This window comes from Oenanthe melanoleuca, chromosome 4 (assembly GCF_029582105.1).
Source record: "Oenanthe melanoleuca isolate GR-GAL-2019-014 chromosome 4, OMel1.0, whole genome shotgun sequence".
NCBI lineage: Eukaryota > Metazoa > Chordata > Aves > Passeriformes > Muscicapidae > Oenanthe > Oenanthe melanoleuca.
The window spans coordinates 7,437,516-7,452,366 of record NC_079337.1 but is presented as its reverse complement, the minus strand read 5'-3'; positions in this window follow the sequence as shown (position 1 = coordinate 7,452,366).

The following is a 14,851-nucleotide window of genomic DNA, read 5'->3' as shown; positions in this document are numbered from 1 at the left end:
TTCTTTATTTTCTACACATTGTAGTATTTGTGTTCAAAACTACTGTCAGTCCTGTCTGCTGCTCTCATGAGAGGCAGAAGGAAAAGCAGAAGCATCAACTTCAGCATCTCTCACCCACAGCCCCCTTCCCTGTGTCTCAAATCCACTCTGCAGAGAACTCCTCAACCTCCAAGACAAATACTTGGATACCTAGACACATATGCATCTGTTTCCTGTGTGATACAAGATTTCACCTCCTTTTGATCCTATGCCAGCTAGAAAAGGGTAGAAGAAAACAGCCTGACAAAATTCAGAAATTGTTCTGCCCATCTCTATCAGCAACTAAATGCTGAAACTAGTCAAACAGCTGTCCGGAGTAAATCTGCATTTTTACATAAATGCTGGACTACAGCATGCAAAAAAGCCCTCCAAAAATAATACTAGAAACAGCCAATTAAAAAAAAAAAAACAACAAAAAAAAAAACCTAACCAAAACCAAAAACACCACACTATAAAACAAGCAAACAAACAAAGACCAGAAAAGCCCACAAGACACCAAACCAATAACCTGTCAGGAAATCAGCAGCTGTTAGACATATTTCTTTCCTAGTAAAGGCTCAGCCATGGACTTCTTTGGGACAGCTATAAATCAGTGTGTCATGTCCATAAAAGTTTGCTAATCAGGAGTCTGTACACCCATTAATCCATAGATTACTGTAAAGAAATTGCTGAGGTATATTCTGGAATTCGTGGGCACAGGAGTTTGTCTTTCTTCCTATCCAAAACCAAAGATTAGTTGGTGCAACTTTGAGCAATTATTTTGAAGTAGTGCATCAAATTATATAAAACATTGATCTCTGTCACAATTTTTTTTTACATTATCAGGAAGATACTGAAAAGATTAAAGATTGAGGTCCATCCATTTAGTACAAAAGGACTCCCTCTTCAAAATAATTTTGACAAGGATTAAGAAAATTTAAAAAAAAAATAATTCCACACACTATTCTTGTTAAACTGAACTCCTTACAGCTCCTTAAGAGAGCAGAACAGAGGCATACCCTTCATCACAGGAAAAAAATAATATATGAAGACCAAACTCCAGCTTGACCTTTATCTTCCTAAGTGATAACTCTCAAAAGTGACCAAAAGGTTAACTAAACTCTAAAAAGGTCATCTGTCTCTAATCTGGCTATATAGATCCTTTTCTGATGCTCAATAGTACACAGCTACTGTTCATTAAATATCACCTGTCCATTCTGTGCTTTCAGCAGCAGCTAGATTTTTGTGCTGCCATATTAAACAGCTTGCAACTTTTTCTAGCCCAGCACATTTTCTGGGATAGGAAGTGTTTTATAGTTATGTAAATAAATTCCCAACAGTTCTCCTTCTATAGCAATTCTGTAATGTCAGATGTATACATGTTTGTTCTGAGCACATCAGTGCCTTCTTTGCTCCACTATACACCTTTCACACTTTTGAGATTTAACAGTCACCTCTTTAGCTCCTCATTCAAATCATGTTCAGCTAAGTCTTATTTCAAAGCAAATTATATAATCCAAAGTTATACCAGAAATTAAACACTGAACTTCAAATTCAATATACAAAGCAATGTTATACAGGATCAGGTTCTTCAGATGTCTAGAGAATTCTGAATGAGCAGTGAATAAGACTTGCTTAAAAAAAATGTATTTTTATATGTGCAAATACATACTGAAAGTTCACATGATCTTATTGAATAGCACAGGTTATTCTTGTTGCTTTCTTCTCTTTCCCATTTGCAGTTTTGCAAGTATTGCTAGTTAAGAGTCTGGGGTCAAAACTACAGGGAATGAAGCTTGCCACTTTTTTTATCCTTTCAAGAACAAGAAACAGCAGTATTCTGAAAGTCTAGTTCCTTCCACTCTTCATTAACCATATTCCAGTTGATAAAATATCAGAAAAAGTAGTGTTATCTTCTTATTTTTCATCAGGTTTGTAATGAAACCCATGAAAAAGACTCTAGCACTCCTCTGGTAAGCTTTCATGTTTTCTGCACATCTCCCTTAAGGGAGACTTTAAAGTCACTCTGGAATATTCACAGTGAAGAACCTTTTGTTTTAAAAATATATATATATTATTCTTGTAAACAGAATTTTACAAGATTATGTAGCATAAAAAAAAAACAAAACAAATAATTTGAAAATTAACTCTTCAAACTACCACCATTAACCTAAGCAGAAGCAATGCATCAGGTCACTCAAAAACATTCTGTTGCTGGAGGGGCTTCTCCAGTCCTCCTTGATCCTGGAATTAAAGAATGTAAGTGACCCACAGGCAGATCCTACTTATTCTCTTCACTGATAGCAATAAAGGTAGAAACAGAATATCCTTTCCCATCTACACTAAAAATTTCCATCTGCCTCTTTCCTAGCTATAATATAATAAATATCATATCAAGCATTTCATGTCATTGTTGTTACAATCAGTACTTATATATTGATATCATATTAATATATTAATTTAAGTAATATAATCAGCCTTGTTGTTATTATTCTTTCTGGGTTGGCAGTGCTGAGGTTGATGAGAAGGGCACCAGGGTAATGGAAAAGTCCTTCAAGGCTCTGGGTGAGTTGGTTGGTGGAGCAGGAGCACAGGTGCTGTCACATGCAGAGGGATGTAAACCCTTTCACATGATTATTGCCCAGGGTCTGAATCCCACAGTACCACCTGAGACAGCAAAATCAACAAAACTGGTTGATCCAAGCATAGCAAAGGTGCAGCTAAGCAAGCTGTGGGCATCTCTTCTGGGTGAGGCTGCAGAGGGTACCTGCTAGTCTGTGCCATGTCAGGAGAAATGCTGGTTTGTGAAGCAGGGGCTACATGAGCCTGCCTCACCACTCCTGCCTCTCTCTAGAGACACAGCTCTCATGGCAAAGACAATCCAGCCTCACCAGCCAAAGTGAAAGGAAGGATGGTTTGTCAAAAGAAAATGAGGATAGGAGAGATGAAAGGGATTCCAGACCTCAGATCTAAGTTTAATATTGCTAAAAAAACAGCAAAGGAGAGTCAGAATGGATAGGGATAGCTTGAGAGCTAAAAAAAATGCAGTGGGTTATCAGAATAAGAAAATGTTGAAGTAGGAGAAACCTTTCTTTAACTCTACTCACATCCCTGAAATAAGGGTAGGGGTCCCTCAGGGTCCTGATTACCAGCCCCACAGCTTTCAGCACATTTTCAAGTCGAGCAGCCATCTGACAAACCTCTCCCAGGTCTTTCCAGTCTGCATCCCCTCCTGCAGCCAGGCTTGGCCAGCAGCTCCCTGCTGAAAGCAGAATCTCCACTTGCTGCCTTCCTCACCAGCTGGCCACTTCTCCCTGCCCTCTGGAGCCTTCCTCAGTCTGACAACACCAGCAAAGGAGCAATTTTTCCCTTTCCTTGACACAGAAAGTAAAATTATTATTTTAAGCTTAAAGTTGAGCTGTAAAGGGTCACAGGACTTGAGGAAAATGTCCATAAATTCAAACTGAAATAATTGCAATATAGTCATGAGTGTTGGTAGTACCAGTTTTCTGGGGTTATTTTCCAGATGTGGTTTACCCACCACACAGCTTGTCCTTCTCCCACTCTAGCTTTCCTGGGGTTGTGTTTTTTGGGGAATTATGTTTCAGGGATCATGTTTCATTGGTGGTTTCCCCAGCACACAGCTTTTCCTTCTCTCTAATTTCCCATCCTCCTTCCCCACCTCCCCCCTACAGAGCTGTCATCAAACCCTCCTTCACTCCAGTCACTTTTCAGCTCTCCTTAGGATCACACTCCTTCATCAGCTTCCTTCTTCCCCACAAGTTTGGACAGACTGTAGAGATTGTTTTCAGAGAACAGTAAAGGTGCTGGGACAGCTGGGACACCTCTCCCTTCTGCAAGAGCAGCCAGCCATTCCACCCTCCCTAAGTGGGGGCAAATCCCTGCCTTTCCCTTGGCCTAGGAAGAGCCTGGTGATCAATGTTTGGCTGAGAAAAGCTCCACAACAAGTTAAAACCAATATTATGAATGATACCAAGGATGCAAGAATTTGCATCCTGGATATTTAGCAGTGTGGAGATTTATGACTTTTCTATAAAGCTGTATTGGGAAGAGACTGGAACACAAGATTTTGTTTTAAAAATGGAAAAGATGCCATGACAACTTAGGGAAATCATTAAAAAAAAAAAAAAAAAAAAACACAAACAAAACCAACCAAACAAGCAGTACAACTAACATTTCTGTATTTATAGCTTCTTAGAAATAAAAGGCTTATCTGTTAATGATTATCAATTTTCATTTTTCTTTCCTTTGAGAAAGATATTGCATTGATTTCTAAATTGTAAGAAGAATTTTTCAATACAGGTTCAGCTGTGATTAATCTTTTCTAGGCCAAACAGCAGTAGTGAAATTAATGCCACTGTTGTTTTACTTACAAAGAAGCTTTAAAACATGCCTCTGATTATGGGCAGGTCCAGTGTGAGCAGATATGGGTAAATATGTGGGCCAGGCACCCATCACAGCCACTCCATCACTCCTCCCTGCAGCTGGACAGGGGAGAAAAAGTATATTAAAAGTTCATGGTTTGAGACACACACTGTGCAAAAACTTTTTTTTTTTTTTTTTTTTCCTTTCTTCTTAAATCTGTTGCCACAGAGATTCCTAATTTCCACATTTCTAATTGTCCCAGCCTTGGCCAGTGGCACATCCTTTAGGACCAGCTGGCATTGGCTCTGCTGGGCATGGAGGGAGCTTCCAGCACCTTCTCACAGGTGCTTCTCTCCCCTCCTCTCCCCCCCATTACCAAAACCTGGCCACACTAACCCAATACAACACGTGTCACAGAAAATAAAATGCTGCTGAAATGATAACGAGTAAGAGGAAGGGATTTCTCAGAAGATTATGACACTGCAGCATTCAGTCCCGATTAAAAGTGTTTTCTTGCTGCTTGTTTGCAAATGCCATCATTTCCCTATATTTTAGAATCCCATATATTTTAGGAAAAAAAAATAAAAATTACTAACTTCAGGCTTTTAGCATGGAGACATTGAAGCATATGGTAATCCCAGTCCCAAACACTAAAATGTGCCTGTCTGTGCCAACTCTTAATTACCAGCTCATTAACACTCAGGTGTCAATTGCTGATGGCAAAGGCAGCACTCAGTTGGCCTGGTTTCTGTCATGCACAATGTAATTAAATTGACCTCTGCAAAAGGAGCCCTGTAGTTGCCTGATACCACTTGGACACCCATTGCCTCACTAATCACAATCGTGTAATTTAGTGAATCACAGGGTGTAATGAGGGAAAGACTCTGGAGAGAACCAAATTGTACTTGCATATGGAATAATGACTTTAAGGACAATTAGGGAAATAGTTGCTGCTCTGTTTTCTTCCAAGCTAATAATGAACTGCAGTAACTGCTTGAGTTTCTATTGTTGATTTAAAACTTTAGCTGCTGTTTTCTGTTTTAAAAGAATGGCTAGAAGTAACTAAAACATTAAAAAAATAAATTAAATTTTCTGCTGCTTTTGGTTGGGGTAGAGTTAATTTTTTCCATAGTAGCTGGTACAGGGCTGTGTTTTTGGGTTTCTGCTGTGACCAGTGTGGATAATTCAGGGATGCTTTTGTTATTGCTGAGCAATGCTTACAGAGATGGAGATGTCACTTCCCAGGTAAGGGCTCCAGCTTTGCACCAGCATCTCTGTGTGACCTCACCTTGAGTATTGAGTTTTAGTCACCACAATGTAAGAAATGCAAAAAGCTTTGTCCTGGTTCTGGCCAGGACAGGGTTAATTTCTGCAGTAGCCAGGAGGGGCCCTGGCTAGGACCCTGAGTTCATTCTGTACTACTCCACATCCTGCACAGAGGTGAGGAGGAGGAGGAAAAGGTTCCTTTCAGTCAGGGCAGTGGTGAAATGAGCAGCAAGGGTAGCCCTGGGCTCTGCGTGGTGAAAAATCACACGTGAGTCATTCACCTCTCTTCTGCACTCTGTGTCATTATTGTTCCTGTTCCATTCTGAAATGTAAAAATTCAAGACTCTGCTGCAAGTATTTCACATATAATAAAAATCTGCATCTTAGATATTTTTTTATTTTTTTTACACTGACATCAGTGGGATATCTGAGCCCTGGGCTCGTGTATGATTGATTCAGTTGTCAAAGTGAGTGGTTAAAAAACCACCACCAAAGAGTGCAAGCCATCTGATGAAGAGTTACTGAACTGGGAGAGGAACAAAGGAAAAGTAAAAACTTTAGTTCTCCTAGAGTGAAGTAAGTAGATTTGCTGACAACTTTATGCAAAACACGCAGAAGGAGCAAAATAATTTCTAGAGATGCTACAAAACCTAAAGAATAGATGAAAGCATTTTGTGTGCTGATGTGTTTATTGAAGATTGTGAATTCTGGAGAAGTGAATCCATCTAACAAAGAGAAAGCAATGCTGTGCAGAGATTAGGAACAAAAGGGAAGCATCCTTCTTGAAGAGTGGCAGGCCATCAAGGAAAGACACTTCCCAGTGAAGTGCTAACAGATGTAACAGATGAGATTCTACCAGTTGAAAGTTACACAATCTACAAACAAGTGGAATTCAACATTTTTTCATGCATAAGTTCCTACCTGCAAAACAGTGCTCAGCATGGATTGCATAAATATGCAGCTAGGGGAGACAGAAAAATTCACTGAACCCTCCCAGCAGACATCTGTAAATGTGTCTTGTGTTTGTTAACAAAGAAAGCTTCATGTTGAAATAAAGGTGATGGAAATGCTGCATCCATAATTGTGGGAGAAAGGAAGCCAGGCTCTTACTTAAGGTAGTAACTTGCTTTTGAGAAACTCTGTATATTCCCAGAACCCTCTGACCTGTGGCTGCTCAGAAATTTTTGAAATCATTGTTCGGAGACAACGCCCTGGTTCCAGCCAGGACAGGGTTAATTTTCCCAGTATCCAGGAGTGGGGCATGGCCAGGACCCACCTGGCCTCATTTTTTGGGAACAGGGGAAGAGCTCCTTTACAGTTTGGGGTAGAGGGCGGTGGTTGGATGCTGTCAGGCTCCATGTGGTATCGTGGTGAGCATTTGCATGGGATCTCTCACACCCCCCTCCCCTGCACACTTTGTTTTTAGTATTGTTGCTGTCACTGCTGATTTCCTTATTTCACAGCTGGTTCCAGGAACTTGTTCTTATCTCAACCCATGATGTCCATAACCACTTCTACTTTGTTTTGCCTTCTTCCATTATGGAAACAAGCCTTAATTTTGGTCTGTGTATGTTTATCTCCCCCACCACGGATGTTTGATCATGACAGCTGCTGGTGATTTAACACACAAATGGCAGCCAGAAATCAGCAGGCCACAGGGTGTCATTTTTTATGCTATTTTATCTTTGATTCTGCCCATTCTCAGGGCCATAAAGAGAAGGATGGCACTGATATAATTCAAGGTGATAAGCAGATCCTTCTGACTTGAATGGGCTTCTTGTGATCTTCCATATTATTTAAGGGTTCAAAGCCTACTAAGGTTTTGATCTTTTAAGAAAGAGATTTTCTCCCAATTTAGCTCCTGTGTGTTGAAAAAGTGCAGGGGGAATACAACAATGTATTAAAATACAAGTATTCTCACCAGCATCAAGACAGAACAGTGTCTGCTGCTCTCTTCTTTCTTCTTTGAAAGCCCTAAGGGAACATATATCCTGGGAATAGGGAGCAGAGAGAGATCTCTACTCTTAATAACATAATCTTGAATAATATAATCTAGTGGAGTCTGGATGGCTGATGACAAATTGACAAACTTCTGGTATAATCAGCTTATCTCAAGAATGCAGAATGATTTGCTCAAATACCTTTTTATATCAGCTCATTTCTTCATCCCTAAGTTGTGAGCTCTGTGCTATGATTTTTCAGAGGGACAACCCCGTACCTCACTTTTCAATTCAGTTTGCATTCACTGATTATTTACGTTTAGTCATTCAACTATAAAATTATAGTTCTACATAGATATTTGGCATTTTGATTCATGTGACAGTTTGCCCTCTGTCAGGGCAAGATGTTGGCCTGCTGTAGGCTAAGAAACTACATTTATGGTCTTTGGTTTATTCAGATGAAACTGGAATTGAAGTAGGATTTTATCTACATGCCAACAAGTGACCAAAATTCTTCAAACGAAATTTATTTTCATATGTCTCTCATCATCTTACTTGTTCAAATTGGTCAGGCCAATTTGAATGTCTCAGAAGGGGGTGAAACTGGGGAAAGAAGGAGAGAGTTCTGTTATATGTCTGCAAAGTTTTCCTTTGTAAGAGCAAGCCAGGACCAAATAAATAAAATTAAGACCTTGAACAATATTACTGACAACATATGCACATGAAACATTCTTGTTTGATTTATTTGAAACAAATATGTTTTGCAATCTAAATACTCTAGTATTTCACAACAACATAATATCAAAATTATCAAAACAAAGCTTCATCTCAAAAAGAAATATTCTTTTTCCACCACTTTTGGTGGTGGAAAAACCCTGGGCATTGAGCACCTCCCTGGGGACAGGACTGGCCAAGTTAGGGCTGAAACCCTGGCTCATAGCAGAGGTCAGCAGAGATCCTGGTGAGAGGCAGCCTTGGGGAGTCTGAGCCCATCAAAGCAGTTCTTGGGATTCTGGGGGTGGGAAACCCTCTTTTTCTGCCAATACTTCTGTAAGCCACGTTCTTACTTTGTGTCTTTGTGTCTTTGCAGTCTGTGATGCTGGTGTGCAGGCACATTGCAGGGAAAGGACAAAAGTGGTGTGGCACTTTTGTTGTCATCAACAGCATGTCTCAGGAAAGACCTTACAGAAAAATTATTCAATTGTCCAGAACCTCTGAACTTTTCAACATTTGCTGGGTAAATACCAGGTAAGTCCCTCCCAGAAATTCATTCTTAGTGTAGGATTTTCAGACTGCCCTTGCCATGGTTATGTCCAAATATTTTCTGGTAAGACACTCATCTACAAGGCCACATGTCAGGGGTGGTTTGTTCTGGATCTCTCCCTCTGGAAGAAGTGAAAGCTCTCTGTTATACACCCGCTGCCACCCTCTGTGTCACCTACAAATGCCTGCTGAGCAAACCTTTCTGCACAGCACCAAACACTCCCTGGAGAGCAGGCAAAGGAGTCTGGGTTTAATCAGTGGTGAGCCGTGGGAGGTGGCAAGTGTGCCTAGCTCCTGAACCAAGAGATGTTCAAATGCTCTTGGAGATGTTCAGAAATTCTTCTAAGCTGGGTGTGGATGCACAAATTACTGAGTGAGGTGGAAAGAACTGAATGCAGACTTCTCACATCCTGATGAAACATTCCAGAAGTCATTCCATCTGCCCAGGAAATCTTAGGTGTCTAGTCTTTAACATCCTAACAAACATCTTAACAAAACAGGATCCTGTTTCTAGGTGTTTGCAGAAAACATGTATTGAGCACAAAACTACCAGACAAATAAATGCTGGTAGAGGCCCTTTTTATGCCATATGATCACAGTATTTGCTCATAATCTTGGCTGCTGAGGACAAATGCTTCTTTAATATGATGGGATCTAAACTCAATTTCCTTTTGCCAGCCCTCCCTAATCATCAAATCCAAAAGGATTTAGGCTCTGAGTGGAAAGATGAAGAGCTCTTCATTTTTCTCTTTGAAGCTGTCCCATTTTGAAAAGAATAATTATATATTCTTTTGACAGAGAGACCAAGGGCACCAAATTGCATATTGCTCTCCAGACTGCTAGTTATCTTGTTAACCTGGATGTGGGGAGAGCTCAGTATGGTAGCACTCATGTGATTTTACATTATTTTATTGCATAATGACTGTTGTGGTGGTTTTTTTCTCTATTATTTTGATTTAGGAACCAGGTTCTGTTCCCATCTCTGCAGTATGAGGTTTCTCAGTTATGCCTCAGGAAAATAAGGACAGTGATGCAGGAATCTGTCATAACACTGGAGTATATTTTGGTTACTAACAAAGGATATAAAAGCACACAGAACAGCTGTCAATATCTTTAACAATCTGTCTTAAATATCTATCAATAAAAATATCTATCTTTAAAATAAATATTTGTTCAATTTCCATGTATTTTCCACTGCTAACAGTTATATTTGGGATGAGAACACAAGATTTTTTTGAGGGTTTTTTTTTTTTCCATTGAAGCTTTAGACCTGTGAATATTAGCAACGTGTCCAGTAAAGTGGTGGATCTAAATATGTGCATGAAGAATTAAACACCTAAAAAGTTTACAAATAGTGGTTTCCAGTTTACTCCAGATAGAAAGGAAACAGGAAAGCAATTTCCCCAGTCCAATGAATAATTGTGCAGACTTCAAATATTTTCTGTTACAACATTTCATGTCCTTCCCAAGCAGTGGTAGGTCTGGAAATTATTTATATATAAAAGAAAAACAGTAAGCTACTTGATTTTGCCTCAGTCTTTTCCTAATTAAAGGGTACTTTTTAGATCAGACTTATTGAATGGAACAAAAATTTATTTCTTTAATAATAAAAGTAAATTAATTCCCTTTGTTGTAGCACAAGAAGTGACAACAGGAATCAAAGTAACAAAATTAAACCCAGGAGCCTTGATCACAGTTTCCGTATGATAAGGGCTACTTGAACTCCATCTATAATTATAAAATGAAAATTTAAGTCAGACTGGTAAGTCTATTACTTTACCATTCATAATGACAGGAAGCCCTCAAAAACAGCTGACATAAATGGTCAAAACCACAGTGAAGTATCATCCTTTAAAAAGTAGTACTTGAAGCAGAATATATAATAATACATCTGGAAAGAAGTCTCTAGATTCCTAAATTCTCACAATAGGATAAGGAATGTTCCAGAATTTTCCTGTCCCCGAGGAGGTGCTGGATGCCAGAACTTCCCCCCTTCCCATCCCCTGGAAAAGGTATAAGAAAAATATGATACCTCACATACATACCTCAGCCATTTTATTTCAACTTAGCTGTGATGGATCTAATGGAAATGTGTACCTGGAGTGCCAAGAAGCAGATTTATTTCTTGTTTTGGGGGTTTTGTTTGCTTGTTTGTTTAATTTTTAACAGATTGTTTCAAGCAGCTCAGTGAGGTTTAATGACATTATTACAAGGTATATTGTATTTTCCCCCTAGATTATACTAATTACCTATCTTTAACTTCCTGCACACTGTCTCTCTTCTCTTTCTTTTTTGAAAGCCAGAATGTAAATCAGAGGCTCTCTCAAAAACTGAATGGCTGTGAGCTCCAAGGGCATCATTTAGCCTCATCTTCAGGGGTCTGAGCAGGAGAATGTTTGCTTGCATCCTTGTTTTCGTTGCTTTGTTTTTTTTTTTTAATACAGCTCAGGTCACAACAAATACATTGCTCTCATGGTGAAATCTTTCTCCTTTTGTGATATTTATGTTCCTGAACAAAACACTATTTAAGTATCAATTAATGTTGTCTTTGAGACTAGGTAGAGCAGAGAATGTTTTCTCTCTCTGTTTCTTTTCTTCACGTAGGAACAGAGGAACAGTGCCACACCACTGCTTTTCCTTCAGCATCCCATAACAGTTCCAGCCCTAAATCATCCTGTTACCTGCTTAGAAAAGCTGTAGTGGTGGAATTACTAGGCAATTTTGACATCAGGCTTCTTCTAGGTCTTTTTCCAGATTATTCTCAACAAATGGGAATACCCTCCCTCCACTTTGGTGAAGGTGCAAACCATTCAGAGGACTGCTTTTGCACTCCAGTGTTAGACCAGCAAAGATGATAGAAAACATCTCTCAGCCAAGTCTGAAAGATAATGCTCTTAGGATCTATTACCTTCCAGAGCAAAACTTTCTGAAATATCCATGTGGTTGATGTTGATTTTTTTTTTTTTTTGCTTGCTTTGCTCACATTTTCAGCCAGCAACTAGGGCAGTGTAAGAATACTCTGTTCAAATGAATTTTTAGTTGCCTGAACTTCTGCATAATAAAAACATGAATCTGTCTTTTCAGGACTGCATTTCTGTCTCTCTCTTAATAGAAAACCTAAACATTTATATCACTTGATATCTTGTGTTATTTTGCTTTGAGATAAAATTATCAGAAATGTCTGTTTTCCACTGACACATAGACATGTCCAAACTTTCAAATTTCCAAACTGGATTGTGCAGCTTTTCTAAAAGCCAAGCCAGTGAAGTTTCACTTTTTCTGATGTCAAATAATTTTATTGCAGGCTGCTCTTGCTTAAAAATGCATAAAGAAAGAAATGAAAACTTCCTTTTGCTCTCCTTCAGATCACTGCAACTTGGGCCACTGCCTTTAATGGAATTAGGCTCTGATGCATATAAAATAAAGCTCAGTTCTGCAACCTGAAGGTTTTGACCCAACACTTCTAAAACTTAAGGTTGGTTTGGTTACATTCCCTTTATCATGTAGGGGTAAGGCTTTGTCATACAATACATTGCTCCCCAGGGTTAGTGCAAATCTAAGAGGAATTACCCAAAATTTGCTTCTAAGCTGAGCATCAGATGAACTGTAATTTCTGAAGTGCATTTATTTGAAAACATTCCCTTTTCTTAAATGTTTGGCTGTTTTTTCCACATTGTATGAGACAGACCAGTATTTCAGTATAGATTCACCTATTTGTCTAAGTCTCTCTTCTGCAGGAATGGTAAACATTATCAGAATCCTGTTTGCAATTTTTGATATCTTCTGCTTGCCTGAAGTGGTTACCATCCAGAGGACACTTTAATCAGTGCTGACACAGTGAGCAAGAAAGCTTTAGCACAGCATCTTTCATCTTGACTCAGCAAGATTTCCAGCAGTTGCATTTACACAGTTTTTTGACAGGATGCTTCTTAAGTGAAGCGTTTGCCTTCTGGAGAGCTACACCCACAGAGATTTCATTTTTCTTGATGTCTGTCAATATCATGAACTTTATTAACAAATTCAAATTCAAAAACAATTTCAGTTCAGGAAATCTGTCCAAGTTAGTTGTTGCTTATTTCTTACATACGAGGATATCTACAAAAACACAGATGCTCAACAATGGATTGTAATGGCTGTGTATATTTGTTTATATATATGTATCCATTTCTTAGACACAAAATAAAAAGAGGGAGCTCTTTAAGAAGAATTTGATCTCTGATTGTAGGGATCAGTGCAAATGATTTGACTCACAGTTTCAGAATTTGTCACAGCACAATATCATAATAGACAGGCTGTCTTTTACATTACTGCAAATAGAACAGAATAAACAACTTTTTACCCTTTGTAGACAGACATCTGATGCCCATTTCTTGCAATCAAATTTCAGTAAATAAATGTATATCAAGGATGCTTTTTTTGGCCCCTACACCTTTGTATAGGTTTTAATCCACAAGTCCAAATGGCATAAACCTCGAGACTAGAACATGGAACAGTGGCAGGATATGATCAGCTTTCTCCAGGTAAGACATACAAATATTTAACAGCCTTGCAAAATTGCAACTGCAATTTATCAGCCTAGGAAGACTATCTATTTATCCACCCTTTACCCTGAGGAATGATATTACTTTAAAAAAGAATGAAAAGAAACCTTTCTATGTGCAGGTAACATTTTGGAAGTAAATTAAAAAAATAAAATGTGTGCTTGGTTGTAACACAAGAAGAAGGGGCTGAATTTAATTACTGAATGCAAAACTCCATTCTACACTAAGGAACAAGTCTAGTTTTGTAGTACCCTAACATGTGTTTCTACCCTTTTGTTTACATCTACTGATAGGAGCTGTAAGAAAAAAATCTCATGGCAACTTCCCAGAATTTGAACTATAGTTATACACACACACACACACACACACGCACATGTATCTCCCCCACAACTATATAGAGGCTATAATGAAGGAATCTTTACAAATTGTATTTATCTGTGTATTTTCATTTCACCAAATTTTGCAACAACACTTATGAAAAATTACTACACCTTGTTCCAGTAATTTAAGAATATGTTCATGGAAATACCTTCCCTCAATAGGCATGTTGGCAAAAAATTGCTGCAAAAAATTGGAATTTTATTTCAAGCAGTGAAATGTTCTAGTATTTCTAAGTTTTGGAAGAATCCATCTGGAAGAAACTAGTCTGATTTTGAAGAATTTTAATAGGCAAGCTGCTTAGAAATCTATTGCTACATACCCAAATCAGGAATTGAAGAAAAAGATTCACAGACCTGATTCCATATTGTTATTTTTTATAAGACCCTGTCTTCTTTCCTTGAACTCTGATTTACTCCAAAGAGAGCTATTCTCACAGGCAGCTCGTTCTATTATGCTCATAAATTGTAAGTTTAAACACTAAATATTGCTTCAAACAACTAATTGAAGGACAGAGCATTCTTATTCCTACAGCTGTGCACAGATTAACTCCTCCAAATCTTAGCATGCCCCACTAGGAGCATTACAGAACAGGACTGAGAGCCTTCTCTGAGCTTTTTCACTGAGGCAGGTTTAAGTACACTTACAACATCCCTCACAGGTGTTTTTGAGCTGTCCTTGGAAACCTACAACGAAGGAATTCCAAAACCTCCCTGCTTTTTATGGGTATCAATCTTTCCCCTTAATATCCAACCTAAATATTTCCTGATTGCTTTCAGCTTGCTGTTGGGTCCAAAATGCAAATGGGAGTCCTTCAGCATTTGCATCACCTGTGCTCAGAGGAGGAGGCACACACGGAGCTGGTGCCTGGAGGCATTTCCAGAGCTGTCCCTGCAGGCAGCACCCAGCAGCACGATGGAATACAGGGAAGATGCTCAACAAGGCCATTTCAATGGGAGGTGGCCAGCTGCCCACCAGAACAAAGAAACAGGACAGACTGAGCCTCTGCACTGCCCAAATTGCCCTTCTCTTGGGACAGCAGCTCTGTGCTGGGTTTTA